This window comes from Cryptomeria japonica, unplaced genomic scaffold, assembly GCF_030272615.1.
Source record: "Cryptomeria japonica unplaced genomic scaffold, Sugi_1.0 HiC_scaffold_40, whole genome shotgun sequence".
In the NCBI taxonomy this organism is placed as follows: domain Eukaryota; kingdom Viridiplantae; phylum Streptophyta; class Pinopsida; order Cupressales; family Cupressaceae; genus Cryptomeria; species Cryptomeria japonica.
Window position 1 is genome coordinate 30,001 of NW_026728862.1, and position 10,791 is coordinate 40,791.

The 10,791-nt window shown below is 63.5% G+C and overlaps 2 non-coding genes across 2 annotated transcripts; both read right to left on the reverse strand.

Moving 5' to 3' along the window:
* Nucleotides 1-2,343: 2,343 nt before the first annotated feature.
* On the reverse strand, nucleotides 2,344-2,462 carry LOC131862179 (5S ribosomal RNA). The gene has a single exon (XR_009361196.1). It is a non-coding gene; the product is annotated as a 5S ribosomal RNA (ribosomal RNA).
* Nucleotides 2,463-10,266: 7,804 nt separating this feature from the next.
* On the reverse strand, nucleotides 10,267-10,385 carry LOC131862240 (5S ribosomal RNA). Its single transcript, XR_009361257.1, has one exon. It is a non-coding gene; the product is annotated as a 5S ribosomal RNA (ribosomal RNA).
* Nucleotides 10,386-10,791: the final 406 nt, after the last annotated feature.

Sequence of the window (10,791 nt, forward strand, 5' to 3'; positions counted from 1 at the left end):
CTTGGCTGGGCTGCGCACCAGGGCGGGCTCAAGATGGCACCAGCATTCCCTTTTTCTCACTATCTTTCAAAACGGAAATTTTAAAATCTCGTTTTTTTTTTGCCTTTTATGGAAATTAGTGAAGGCATCGCATCAAAGGTGCGCACCTCGCTGCCCACCTTGGTGTGCTCCGAGGTGCCCACCACGGTGCGCAACGCCGGTGCGAACCCGGGAGCGCCCCGATGTGTGCTCCAAGGTGCGGCGTGCACGAAGTCGGACCCCGGTTTGCCCCGGGTGCGCACCTCGCGTGCACCTTGGTGCGCACACCTTGGCTGGGTTGCGCGGCCTGGTGGGCACCATGGTGCGCACCAAGGAGCGCTCCGAAGTGTGCTCCAAGGTGCGGCGTGCACGAAGTCGGAGCCCGGTTTGCCCCGGGTACGCACCTCGCGTGCACCTTCGCCGGGGTGGGCACCTCGGCTGGGTTGCGCGCCCTGGTGCGCACCAAGGAGCGCTCCGAAGTGTGCTCCAAGGTGCGGCGTGCACGAAGTCGGAGCCCGGTTTGCCCCGGGTGCGCACCTTCGCCGCGGTGCGCACCATGGCGTGCACGAAGTCGGAGCCCGGTTTGCCCCGGGTGCGCACCTCGCGTGCACCTTCGGCGGGGTTGCGCGCCCTGGTGGGCACCATGGTGCGCACCAAGGAGCGCTCCGAAGTGTGCTCCAAGGTGCGGCGTGCACGAAGTCGGAGCCCGGTTTGCCCCGGGTGCGCACCTCGCGTGCACCTTCGGCGGGGTTGCGCGCCCTGGTGGGCACCATGGTGCGCACCAAGGAGCGCTCCGAAGTGTGCTCCAAGGTGCGGCGTGCACGAAGTCGGAGCCCGGTTTGCCCCGGGTGCGCACCTCGCGTGCACCTTCGCCGCGGTGGGCACCATGGCGTGCACGAAGTCGGAGCCCGGTTTGCCCCGGGTGCGCACCTCGCGTGCACCTTCGCCGGGGTGGGCACCTCGGCTGGGTTGCGCGCCCTGGTGCGCACCAAGGAGCGCTCCGAAGTGTGCTCCAAGGTGCGGCGTGCACGAAGTCGGAGCCCGGTTTGCCCCGGGTGCGCACCTCGCGTGCACCTTCGCCAGGGTGGGCACCTCGGTGCGCACACCTTCTCAATGTTTTCTTGCCTTTTCTGGAAATTGGTGAAGGCAGCGCATCAAAGGTGCGCACCTCGGTGTGCTCCGAGGTGCGAACCCGAGAGCGCTCCGAGGTGCCCACGAAGTCGAAAGTCGGGTTAATTGCATTGTTTTCCCCGGGTGCGCTCCGAGGTGCGCAACATCGGCGCGCACCAAGGAGGGCTCCGAAGTGTGCTCCAAGGTGCGCACGATGGCGTGCACCTCTGGTGCGCACGATTCGGAGCTCGGTTTGACCGGGGTGCGCACACCTTGGCTGGGTTGCGCACCTTTTGTGCGCTCCAAGGTGCGCACGAAGTCGGAGCTCGGTTTGCCCCGGGTGCGCACCTTCGCCAGGGTGCGCACCTTGATGCGCACGCCTTGGCTGGGCTGCGCACCTTGGTGGGCGCCATGGTGCGCACCTTTCGTGCGCTCCAAGGTGCGCACGAAGTCGGAGCTCGGTTTGCCCCGGGTGCGCACCTTGGTGGGCGCCATGGTGCACTCCGAGGTGCCCAAGATTGGTGCGCACCAAGGAGCGCTCCGAAGTGCGCTCCAAGGTGCGCGCGAAGTCGAAAGTTGGGTTAATTGTCCGGTTTGCCTCGGGTGCGCACCTTGCGTGCACCTTCGCCAGGGTGGGCGCCTTGGTGCGCACACCTTGGCTGGGCTGCGCACACCTTGGCACCCGCGTTTCCTTCATTTTAAATTTTTTTTTTTTACAATCTCTCAAGTGGGAAATTCTATAATCTCAACTTTTTTTGCCTTTTCAGGAAACTTTTGAATGGAGCGCATCATTGGTGCGCTCCGAAGTGTGCTCCAAAGCTCTCTCCAGCTGCGTGCACCTGCCCCGGCCGCGCACCCGGCCCCGCCCAGCTTCGCTCACCTGTCCCGGGCGTCTGGTGCGGAACCTTAGAGTAAGAAACATCACCGTGCACCTTGGCCAACGTGCGCGACTCGACCGAGCGCGCACTGGCCGAGGTGCACACCGATTTCACCTGGGTGCGCGCGCAGCACCTCGGGCGCACCGGGGTGCGCGCACAACGCCCGGGTTGCACCGTGGCCTGTGTGCTCGGGGCGCCTCGGGTGCGCGCTCGGTGTCGCCCCCGCGCGCGCGGTAGTGCGGGCAGCGCACCCCGGCCCGGCCCGGCCCCGACGAGAACGCAAACGGGCAAAAGGTTTATTCAAATAGCATTGCGATGCCCGGCGAAAAACTAAAAAAGGGTGCAACACCGGGACTTCCCGGGAGGTCACCCATCCCAGTACTACTCCGGCCCAAGCGCGCTTAACTGCGGAGTTCTGATGGGATCCGGTGCACTAACGCTGGTATGATCGCACCCGTTATGAGCTTGTCGCAGTGTGTACTTAGCAAACCGCGACCCACGTGCGAATCCACCCCGGCCACCCACCCCCGTCGAGGTGCACACCCTCCCTCGCGAAGTGCGCCCCGTTCGCCAAGTGTGAGCCCTGCCCGGGTGCGCGCACCTTGCTAGGGCGTCGGGTGTGCACCCGGCCCGGCCTACGTGCGTGCACCTGGAGGGGGCGTCGTGTGCGTGCAGTGTCCCGTCTGCAACGCGGTGCCCACACACCACCTCGGGCGCAACGACCTGCGCTCACATGTGGGCCGAGTGCACCTTGGTGCATGTTCGGGGCGCCTCGGGTGCACGCTCGATCTTGCCCCGGTGCACCAAGGCGCTCGGTTTGCCCCGGGTGCGCACTTGGTGCAAGGTGGGCACCCAAAATAGGGATCAAGCACCAAAACACAAGTTTCGGGATGCAAAATGGGACCCAAGGACCACAAATGCGTTCCAAGACCCATGATGGGTCCACGAGAACAAAAATGTGTTCCGAGACTTAATAAACAAATATTGGGTTTTAGGAGAAGAAACATGCTCTGATGCCCAAAACGAGAATCGACCCCGAAAAGGCCACAGGCCAAAAGTGGGATGCGAGACAAAAAAAAATGGGACCCGAGGACCAAAATTGGGTTCCCAGGTCGAAGACAGGGCAACCGGACAAGAAACGACCTCTAAGGCTCGAAATGAGTCCCGACGACTAAAACTTGACAAGAAGCACCCATCAGGCACCCAACTCGACACCCATGGGATGCCGACCCACCCGGGCTTCCACCTAGCACACCTTGGCACCCACCCACCCTCGCACCCAACCTCGCACCCAACTTAGCACCTTTGAACCCACATTGGCACTCACCCTGACCCTGGCACCTTGGAACCCACATTGGCACTCACCTTGACCCTGGCACCCACCTTTGCACTCACCTTGGGACCCACCCTGGCTCCCACCTCGGCACCCACCCAGACACCCACCTTGGTTCCTTGGCACCCACCTTGGATCCTTGGCACCCACCCCGACACCCACCTTGGCACGCAACTTGGCTACTTGCCACCCACCTTGGCTCCTTGACGCCCACCCCGACAACCACCCCGTGACCTACCCTGGCTAGGGTTGGTGCACACCCACCCTGGTGCCCACCTTGGCACCCACCCTATGACCCACCTTGGCACGCACCTTAGTACCCACCCCGTTACCCACCCTAGGACCCACCCCGTGACCCACCTTGGCCAGGGTGGGTGCCTTGGTGCGCACAACTTGCCTGGGCTGCACACCAGGGCGGGCTCAAGATGGCACCCGCGTTCCGTTTTTTTCACTATCTTTCAAAACGGAAATTTTAAAATCTCATTTTTTTCTTTTTTTTGCCTTTTCTGGAAATTAGTGAAGGCAGCGCATCAAAGGTGCGCAATGCTGGTGCGAACCTGGGAGCGCTCCGATGTGTGCTCCAAGGTGCGGCGTGCACGAAGTCCGAGCCCGGTTTGCCCCGGGTGCGCACCTCGCGTGCACCTTCGCCGGGGTGAGCACCTTGGCTGGGTTGCGCGCCCTGGTGCGTACCAAGGAGCGCTCTGAAGTGTGCTCCAAGGTGCGGCGTGCACGAAGTCGGAGCCCGGTTTGCCCCGGGTGTGCACCTCGGGTGCGCACCTCGCGTGCACCTTCGCTGCGGTGGGCACCTTGGCTGGGTTGCGCGCCTTGGTGGGCACCATGCAGTGCACGAAGTCGGAGCCCGGTTTGCCCCGGGCGCGCACCTCCGCCAGGGTGGGCACCTTGGTGCGCACAACTTGCCTGGGCTGCGCACCAGGAAGGGCTCAAGATGGCACCCGCGTTCCGTTTTTTTCACTATCTTTCAGAACGGAAATTTTAAAATATCGTTTTTTTTTGCCTTTTCTGGAAATTAGTGAAGGCAGCGCATCAAAGGTGCGCAACGCTGGTGCGAACCTGGGAGCGCTCCGATGTGTGCTCCAAGGTGCGGCGTGCACAAAGTCGGAGCCCGGTTTGCCCCGGGTGCGCCCTGGTGGGCACCATGGTGCGCACCAAGGAGCGCTCCGAAGTGTGCTCCAAGGTGCGGCCTGCACGAAGTCGGAGCCCGGTTTGCCCCGGGTGTGCACCTCGGGTGGGCACCTTGGTGCGCATGCCTTGCCTGGGCTGCGCACCAGGGCGGGCTCAAGATGGCACCCGCGTTCCTTTTTTTTCACTATCTTTCAAAACGGAAATTTTAAAATCTCATTTTTTTTTGCCTTTTTCTGGAAATTAGTGAAGGCAGCGCATCAAAGGTGCGCACCTCGCTGCCCACCACGGTGCGCAACGCCGGTGGGCACCCGGGAGTGCTTCGAAGTGTGCTCCAAGGTGTTGCGTGCACGTTGTCGGAGCCCGGTTTGCCCCGGGTGCGCACCTCGCGTGCACCTTCGTCGGGGTGGGCACCTTGGCTTGGTTTGCCCCGGCTGCGCTCCGAAGCGGGGTTATTGGAGCGCCGCCTCTTTTTTTGTCGGAGCGTTTGGTGGGGTTTCTCGCATTGGCTCTTCCGAGGCCCGGTTGCCACCCTGGCGCGCACGAAGTCGGAAGTAGGGTTAATTGCCCGGGTGCGCACCTTTGCCAGGGTGGCACCTTACCTGGGCTGCGCACCAGGGCGGGCTCAAGATGGCACGCGCGTTCCGTTTTTTTCACTATCTTTCAAAACGGAAATTTTAAAATCTCCTTTTTTTTTTGCCTTTTCTGGAAATTAGTGAAGGCAGCGCATCAAAGGTGCGCACCTCGCTGCCCACCTTGGTGTGCTCTGAGGTGCGCACCCGGGAGCGCTACGAAGTGTGCTCCAAGGTGCGGCGTGCACGTTGTCGGAGCCCGGTTTGCCCCGGGTGCGCACCTCGCCTGCACCTTGGCCGGGGTGGGCACCTTGGCTGGGTTTGCCCAGGGTGCGCTCCGAAGCGGGGTTACTGGAGCGCCCCCTCTTTTTTTGTCAGAGAGTTTGGTGGGGTTTCTCGCATTGGCTCTTCCCAGGCCCGGTTGTTGGGTGCGCTCCCACCCTGGCGCGCGCGAAGTTGGAAGTTGGGTTAATTGCCCGGGCGCGCACCTTCGCCAGGGTGGGCACCTTGGTGCGCAAACCTTGGCTGGGCTGCGCACCAGGGCGGGCTCAAGATGGCACCAGCATTCCCTTTTTCTCACTATCTTTCAAAACGGAAATTTTAAAATCTCGTTTTTTTTTTGCCTTTTATGGAAATTAGTGAAGGCATCGCATCAAAGGTGCGCACCTCGCTGCCCACCTTGGTGTGCTCCGAGGTGCCCACCACGGTGCGCAACGCCGGTGCGAACCCGGGAGCGCCCCGATGTGTGCTCCAAGGTGCGGCGTGCACGAAGTCGGACCCCGGTTTGCCCCGGGTGCGCACCTCGCGTGCACCTTGGTGCGCACACCTTGGCTGGGTTGCGCGGCCTGGTGGGCACCATGGTGCGCACCAAGGAGCGCTCCGAAGTGTGCTCCAAGGTGCGGCGTGCACGAAGTCGGAGCCCGGTTTGCCCCGGGTGCGCACCTTCGCCGCGGTGGGCACCATGGCGTGCACGAAGTCGGAGCCCGGTTTGCCCCGGGTGCGCACCTCGCGTGCACCTTCGCCGGGGTGGGCACCTCGGCTGGGTTGCGCGCCCTGGTGCGCACCAAGGAGCGCTCTGAAGTGTGCTCCAAGGTGCGGCGTGCACGAAGTCGGAGCCCGGTTTGCCCCGGGTGTGCACCTCGCGTGCACCTTCGCTGCGGTGGGCACCTTGGCTGGGTTGCGCGCCTTGGTGGGCACCATGCAGTGCACGAAGTCGGAGCCCGGTTTGCCCCGGGCGCGCACCTCCGCCAGGGTGGGCACCTTGGTGTGCACAACTTGCCTGGGCTGCGCACCAGGAAGGGCTCAAGATGGCACCCGCGTTCCGTTTTTTTCACTATCTTTCAGAACGGAAATTTTAAAATATCGTTTTTTTTTGCCTTTTCTGGAAATTAGTGAAGGCAGCGCATCAAAGGTGCGCAACGCTGGTGCGAACCTGGGAGCGCTCCGATGTGTGCTCCAAGGTGCGGCGTGCACGAAGTCGGACCCCGGTTTGCCCCGGGTGCGCACCTCGCGTGCACCTTGGTGCGCACACCTTGGCTGGGTTGCGCGCCCTGGTGGGCACCATGGTGCGCACCAAGGAGCGCTCCGAAGTGTGCTCCAAGGTGCGGCGTGCACGAAGTCGGAGCCCGGTTTGCCCCGGGTGCGCACCTCGCGTGCACCTTCGCCGCGGTGGGCACCATGGCGTGCACGAAGTCGGAGCCCGGTTTGCCCCGGGTGCGCACCTCGCGTGCACCTTCGCCGGGGTGGGCACCTTGGTGTGCAGACCTTGGCTGGGTTGCGCGCCCTGGTGGGCACCATGGTGCGCACCAAGGAGCGCTCCGAAGTGTGCTCCAAGGTGCGGCCTGCACGAAGTCGGAGCCCGGTTTGCCCCGGGTGTGCACCTCGGGTGGGCACCTTGGTGCGCATGCCTTGCCTGGGCTGCGCACCAGGGCGGGCTCAAGATGGCACCCGCGTTCCTTTTTTTTCACTATCTTTCAAAACGGAAATTTTAAAATCTCATTTTTTTTTGCCTTTTTCTGGAAATTAGTGAAGGCAGCGCATCAAAGGTGCGCACCTCGCTGCCCACCACGGTGCGCAACGCCGGTGGGCACCCGGGAGTGCTTCGAAGTGTGCTCCAAGGTGCTGCGTGCACGTTGTCGGAGCCCGGTTTGCCCCGGGTGCGCACCTCGCGTGCACCTTCGTCGGGGTGGGCACCTTGGCTGGGTTTGCCCCGGCTGCGCTCCGAAGCGGGGTTATTGGAGCGCCGCCTCTTTTTTTGTCGGAGCGTTTGGTGGGGTTTCTCGCATTGGCTCTTCCGAGGCCCGGTTGCCACCCTGGCGCGCACGAAGTCGGAAGTAGGGTTAATTGCCCGGGTGCGCACCTTTGCCAGGGTGGGCACCTTACCTGGGCTGCGCACCAGGGCGGGCTCAAGATGGCACGCGCGTTCCGTTTTTTTCACTATCTTTCAAAACGGAAATTTTAAAATCTCCTTTTTTTTTTGCCTTTTCTGGAAATTAGTGAAGGCAGCGCATCAAAGGTGCGCACCTCGCTGCCCACCTTGGTGTGCTCTGAGGTGCGCACCCGGGAGCGCTACGAAGTGTGCTCCAAGGTGCGGCGTGCACGTTGTCGGAGCCCGGTTTGCCCCGGGTGCGCACCTCGCCTGCACCTTGGCCGGGGTGGGCACCTTGGCTGGGTTTGCCCAGGGTGCGCTCCGAAGCGGGGTTACTGGAGCGCCCCCTCTTTTTTTGTCAGAGCGTTTGGTGGGGTTTCTCGCATTGGCTCTTCCCAGGCCCGGTTGTTGGGTGCGCTCCCACCCTGGCGCGCGCGAAGTTGGAAGTTGGGTTAATTGCCCGGGCGCGCACCTTCGCCAGGGTGGGCACCTTGGTGCGCACACCTTGGCTGGGCTGCGCACCAGGGCGGGCTCAAGATGGCACCAGCATTCCCTTTTTCTCACTATCTTTCAAAACGGAAATTTTAAAATCTCGTTTTTTTTTTGCCTTTTATGGAAATTAGTGAAGGCATCGCATCAAAGGTGCGCACCTCGCTGCCCACCTTGGTGTGCTCCGAGGTGCCCACCACGGTGCGCAACGCCGGTGCGAACCCGGGAGCGCCCCGATGTGTGCTCCAAGGTGCGGCGTGCACGAAGTCGGACCCCGGTTTGCCCCGGGTGCGCACCTCGCGTGCACCTTGGTGCGCACACCTTGGCTGGGTTGCGCGGCCTGGTGGGCACCATGGTGCGCACCAAGGAGCGCTCCGAAGTGTGCTCCAAGGTGCGGCGTGCACGAAGTCGGAGCCCGGTTTGCCCCGGGTACGCACCTCGCGTGCACCTTCGCCGGGGTGGGCACCTCGGCTGGGTTGCGCGCCCTGGTGCGCACCAAGGAGCGCTCCGAAGTGTGCTCCAAGGTGCGGCGTGCACGAAGTCGGAGCCCGGTTTGCCCCGGGTGCGCACCTTCGCCGCGGTGCGCACCATGGCGTGCACGAAGTCGGAGCCCGGTTTGCCCCGGGTGCGCACCTCGCGTGCACCTTCGGCGGGGTTGCGCGCCCTGGTGGGCACCATGGTGCGCACCAAGGAGCGCTCCGAAGTGTGCTCCAAGGTGCGGCGTGCACGAAGTCGGAGCCCGGTTTGCCCCGGGTGCGCACCTCGCGTGCACCTTCGGCGGGGTTGCGCGCCCTGGTGGGCACCATGGTGCGCACCAAGGAGCGCTCCGAAGTGTGCTCCAAGGTGCGGCGTGCACGAAGTCGGAGCCCGGTTTGCCCCGGGTGCGCACCTCGCGTGCACCTTCGCCGCGGTGGGCACCATGGCGTGCACGAAGTCGGAGCCCGGTTTGCCCCGGGTGCGCACCTCGCGTGCACCTTCGCCGGGGTGGGCACCTCGGCTGGGTTGCGCGCCCTGGTGCGCACCAAGGAGCGCTCCGAAGTGTGCTCCAAGGTGCGGCGTGCACGAAGTCGGAGCCCGGTTTGCCCCGGGTGCGCACCTCGCGTGCACCTTCGCCAGGGTGGGCACCTCGGTGCGCACACCTTCTCAATGTTTTCTTGCCTTTTCTGGAAATTGGTGAAGGCAGCGCATCAAAGGTGCGCACCTCGGTGTGCTCCGAGGTGCGAACCCGAGAGCGCTCCGAGGTGCCCACGAAGTCGAAAGTCGGGTTAATTGCATTGTTTTCCCCGGGTGCGCTCCGAGGTGCGCAACATCGGCGCGCACCAAGGAGGGCTCCGAAGTGTGCTCCAAGGTGCGCACGATGGCGTGCACCTCTGGTGCGCACGATTCGGAGCTCGGTTTGACCGGGGTGCGCACACCTTGGCTGGGTTGCGCACCTTTTGTGCGCTCCAAGGTGCGCACGAAGTCGGAGCTCGGTTTGCCCCGGGTGCGCACCTTCGCCAGGGTGCGCACCTTGATGCGCACGCCTTGGCTGGGCTGCGCACCTTGGTGGGCGCCATGGTGCGCACCTTTCGTGCGCTCCAAGGTGCGCACGAAGTCGGAGCTCGGTTTGCCCCGGGTGCGCACCTTGGTGGGCGCCATGGTGCACTCCGAGGTGCCCAAGATTGGTGCGCACCAAGGAGCGCTCCGAAGTGCGCTCCAAGGTGCGCGCGAAGTCGAAAGTTGGGTTAATTGTCCGGTTTGCCTCGGGTGCGCACCTTGCGTGCACCTTCGCCAGGGTGGGCGCCTTGGTGCGCACACCTTGGCTGGGCTGCGCACACCTTGGCACCCGCGTTTCCTTCATTTTAAATTTTTTTTTTTTACAATCTCTCAAGTGGGAAATTCTATAATCTCAACTTTTTTTGCCTTTTCAGGAAACTTTTGAATGGAGCGCATCATTGGTGCGCTCCGAAGTGTGCTCCAAAGCTCTCTCCAGCTGCGTGCACCTGCCCCGGCCGCGCACCCGGCCCCGCCCAGCTTCGCTCACCTGTCCCGGGCGTCTGGTGCGGAACCTTAGAGTAAGAAACATCACCGTGCACCTTGGCCAACGTGCGCGACTCGACCGAGCGCGCACTGGCCGAGGTGCACACCGATTTCACCTGGGTGCGCGCGCAGCACCTCGGGCGCACCGGGGTGCGCGCACAACGCCCGGGTTGCACCGTGGCCTGTGTGCTCGGGGTGCCTCGGGTGCGCGCTCGGTGTCGCCCCCGCGCGCGCGGTAGTGCGGGCAGCGCACCCCGGCCCGGCCCGGCCCCGACGAGAACGCAAACGGGCAAAAGGTTTATTCAAATAGCATTGCGACGCCCGGCGAAAAACTAAAAAAGGGTGCAACACCGGGACTTCCCGGGAGGTCACCCATCCCAGTACTACTCCGGCCCAAGCGCGCTTAACTGCGGAGTTCTGATGGGATCCGGTGCACTAATGCTGGTATGATCGCACCCGTTATGAGCTTGTCGCAGTGTGTACTTAGCAAACCGCGACCCACGTGCGAATCCACCCCGGCCACCCACCCCCGTCGAGGTGCACACCCTCCCTCGCGAAGTGCGCCCCGTTCGCCAAGTGTGAGCCCTGCCCGGGTGCGCGCACCTTGCTAGGGCGTCGGGTGTGCACCCGGCCCGGCCTACGTGCGTGCACCTGGAGGGGGCGTCGTGTGCGTGCAGTGTCCCGTCTGCAACGCGGTGCCCACACACCACCTCGGGCGCAACGACCTGCGCTCACATGTGGGCCGAGTGCACCTTGGTGCATGTTCGGGGCGCCTCGGGTGCACGCTCGATCTTGCCCCGGTGCACCAAGGCGCTCGGTTTGCCCCGGGTGCGCACTTGGTGCAAGGTGGGCACCCAAAATAGG